The sequence below is a fragment of the Triticum aestivum genome, chromosome 2A (assembly GCF_018294505.1).
Source record: "Triticum aestivum cultivar Chinese Spring chromosome 2A, IWGSC CS RefSeq v2.1, whole genome shotgun sequence".
NCBI lineage: Eukaryota > Viridiplantae > Streptophyta > Magnoliopsida > Poales > Poaceae > Triticum > Triticum aestivum.
In genome coordinates this window covers 754,288,362-754,292,770 of record NC_057797.1, presented here as the reverse complement: position 1 = coordinate 754,292,770, position 4,409 = coordinate 754,288,362, and positions in this window count along the sequence as shown.

Here is a 4,409-nt window from a genome sequence, read left to right as displayed (position 1 = left end):
TACATGAGACTGAAAGTGTACATTTGCCAAATTGTAAGAAGAACGTGTACCTTGGGCATCGTCGATTTCTTCCGAAAATTCATCCAGTAAGAAAGAAAGGCAAGCATTACAACGGCAAGGCAGATCACCGGCCGAAGCCTGCGGAACGCACTGGTGCTGAGGTATTTGATATGGTCAAGGATTTGAAAGTCATCTTTGGAAAGGGTCCTGGCGGACAATCAGTTCCGAAGGGAGCTGACGGGCACGCAGCCATGTGGAAGAAGAAATCTATATTCTGGGAGCTAGAATATTGGAAAGTCCTAGATGTCCGCTCTGCAATCGACGTGATGCACGTTACGAAGAATATTTGCGTGAACCTCCTAAGCTTCTTGGGCGTGTATGGGAAGACAAATGATACAAAGGAAGCACGGCAGGACCAGCAACGTTTGAAAGACCCTGATGACCGGCATCCGGAATGGTTTCAAGGTCGTGCCAGCTACGCTCTGACCAAAGAAGAGAAGGTCATTCTTCTTCAACGAATCGACTACAATAAGAACATCGGTATAAGAACTAGGCAAAGTGAACATAACGAATTGACTAAAAGAATGGTGCAAAGGTATTACCTCATCCACTCATCCTCAACTTCCTTGATGTTGTGCAAGATATAGAACATGACATCCTCCCACTCATCTTGTGGCATGACGTAAGGTTTCGAGCATCCAGCCCTACCACCTTGCCCAATGAATAGAGGCAACTTGGGTTTATACTTGGGTTCTTCTGTATTGTATCGAGACACCTTATTGTGCAACGTGGGAACATGGTCCGGATAGTAGGCTGTCCTGAGGTCTGCCACCTCCTCTAGGATAACTGCCTCAGCTATGGAAGCTTCAATCTTAGCTTTGTTTCCACATTTCTGTCTCAGATGCTTGTTCGATATCTCAGGGCCGTACTGCCAATGATTCTGCACAGGGCCCTCAACACTATCTCGTTCGGGAGGTGCAAAATGAGATGTGTCATCGGAGTAAAGAAGCCTGGCGGGAAGATCTTCTCTAGCTTGCATATCAACTCCGGCGCCTTCTTATGCATTTCTTTTATCTTCTCAGGACATACTTCTTTAGCACAAAGCATGCGGAAGAAATGGCTTAACTCCACAAGCACACGCTAGACACGCTCGGGAACATAGCCCCGAACCATCACCGGCATAATCCGCTCAATCCATACATGATAGTCATGACTCTTGAGCCCGGTCACTTTGCCCGTTGAAAGATTGACCCCCTTACTTATATTCGACGAATAACCATCAATGAACTTCACGATGTGTTTCAGCCACTTGAATGCCTCCATCTTATGATCCTTTTTAAGTACGAAGTCAGCATCTGGCTTGAACCAAGATTTTCGACTGCCTGTGGGAGGCTGCATGTGTAGACGTGGTCTATCACAAATATTATGTTGATCAACTCTAGCATTAATATTATCCTTTGTCTTATCAGGAATGTTGAGGATCGTGTGAAAAAGGGACTCTGCAACATTCTTTTCGGTGTGCATCACGTCTATGTTGTATGGAAGTTTGAGGTCCTTAAAATAGGGAAGCTGCGTGAAGGGGGTAATGTGAGTCCAGTTGTGCGTCTCACCATATCCTTCAAAAAAATTCCCTTTACCTTTTCCTTTGCCCTCGCCCTCGTCTTCGCCTGTGGCTTTGCCTTTGCCTTTGCCTTTGCCTTTCCCTTCACCGGCAGGCTTAAGAGCTTTCAGCTGAGCAAGCACATCCGTACCAAAAAACGTTGGAATCTCGTTTACTCCATGGACAACTTTGCCTTTTGTGAAGTTCTTCTTGTCTTCCCTATCAGGATGGTCTGAAGGGAGGAACTGTCGATGCAGGTCAAATGCAACATACTTGCCACCCTTCTTCAGCCAAATGAAAATTAAGGCCTGCATGCACACTGGGCAAGGCATCTTTCCACTTGTACACCATCCGCAGAACAGGGCATAACCGGGAAAGTCATGCATGCAATATTGTAGCCAAACTTTCATCAAGAATTTTTTCTGCAGATGTCGGTCGTATGTCAACCTCAGGAAGTACCAAGAATGGTGCAAATCATCCACCAACGGCTGCATAAACACACTCAAATTCTTCCCCGGATATTCAGGCCCCGGAATTATAAGCGACAGGAACATGGTCTTGCGTTGCATTATGGCGCCGGGAGGGAGATTGAGCGGAATAACAAATACGGGCCAACAGCTGTATGGATTAGACGACATACCATATGGATTGAACCCATCACCTGTTATAGCAATTCTGACATTCCCAGCCTCGGCTGCTTCCTCCGGGTACTCTATGTCGAATGACTTCCATGCTTCACCTCCTGATGGATGTACAATTTTTTTTGGATTGTACCTTTTCCCTTCCTTTTGCCACTTCATCATTTTGGCAGACTCCTCGGTGATGAAAAGGCGCTGCAGTCTTTTTATAAAATCAAGATACCGAAGAACCTTCACAGGGATTTTTAGCTGCTACTTCTGACCATGCTTATCGACCACCTCAATATACCGAGAGGAACCGCACTTCCTACAGTACTTGTCATCCGCATACTCATGCCTAAACAAAAGGCAATTCTTTGAACAAACATGTATTTTCTCATACGCCTTCATGATTTTCTTCATAGCGTACATGGTTTTCAGCAGTTCATGGCCCTCAGGCAGGCTGTTAGCCCATACTCCCAGAAATGCTACGAAGCAACCTCGGCTACAGTCGTACTCAGCCTTGACTGCCATCAGTTGCAAGATGGCATCCAGCACAGACAGCTTGGCACCCTCATAGAGAGGTTTCTTTGACGAGGCCAAGATTTCCAGGAAGGCCTTTGCGGTTTCCTCCGGTTCCTCCGGTTCATTCGCTGAATGTGACGGAGGTGTCGGCTGTGCAGCAAAGACATCATCTAGCATGTCTCTAACCCCATCATCCTCATAACCAGCGATGCGTTGTCGTATCACATCCTCTCTACCACGGTCCTGCTGGGCAAAGTTTATCGGCATATTAAAGTTGGGCATAAATCCATGTGCGAAGGTGCTTAGTCATCTAACTCTTATCTCTGCGGATACGTCTCTTACATCTGGCACACGGGCATTCTGGCACCATCCTCATTGGACTACGGAATATCTCTTTCAAAAACACATCAGTTTTCTCGACCCACTCTGTTGTTACTTGATTCCGACGGAAAAAACCCACTATACATCCACTGATTATCTGCCATCTCTGCTTTATTGGAAGACACACAACAAAATTAAGGATTCATTTAAATTACTCACATCAATATTTTATTTTTTTACAAGGTTGACGAGAAACGACATTTAATCCACCTACATCTCTAATAGGTAAAGATGGGTCCTAATCCCACCCGAGAATGTGTAGATTGAGTACGTTGTCCATGCTCTACCCCATTCCGAGACAAAATTTCGGCAGCACCACCCCACTGTTCTCCAAATACACGTCTCAGCAAAATGCCAAGAGAATGTGCATCCGGAGAACAACAGGGAGGCGCCGCCGAAATCCTGTCTCGGAACGGGGTAGAGCATGAACAACGTACCCAATCTACACATCCTCGGGCTGTCCTTGGAAAGCGCTGGACAATCCGAAAGAGCTGCGGTGATAAATATGCAATTGAATGCATATTTATCGATGCAACCCTTTCCGACGGGAGACCTAGGTTACGCGACTTGATGTGAAAATTTAATCTAGTGACATGATTAAAAGAACGTATGAGGTGGTGGATTTGTAGCTCACCCTCGGATGTAGATGATGTAGTCGATCAGCGAAGGGACAATCAAAGACCAAGAGCTCCAACGTCAATGATCACTCCACCGGAGGCAACACCAGAAATCCTCTAAATTCCACCAAATGAAAAAAATTAGGTCATCACATCACATATAAAGCATCATCACACATCACATCATATCACAAACTTGTTTTAGCAAGACCAACTTGATGAAGTAACCACTCATCATATCCAAATTTTAACTTTCGTCTATCTATCTTCACAAAAAAATTACTCTTCCCTCTCATCTCATCTTCACAATACATATAGCTATAATATTGAGTATGTATCTAAAAAAATAGTAAAACTACACAAATATCCATTCATCTCATCTATCTATCTCACATTGTGCACTTAATTTTTTTTCACATTTATACTCCCTTTCATTTCATTCATCTATCTAACATCCATCTATCTAATCATCTATTACTATATATATATGCATTCATCTACAACATTACTACACAAAAAAGGTAAAAAAATCTTACCTACGGATGAGGGGGCGACCACCGGAGCAGGGGGCGGCCGGTCGGGGCAGGGGACGGCCACCGGAGCGGCAGGGGGCGGTCGCCAGAGGGGCCGGCCAGTCGGACCAGCAGGGGGCCGGCCAGGCTAGGCCGT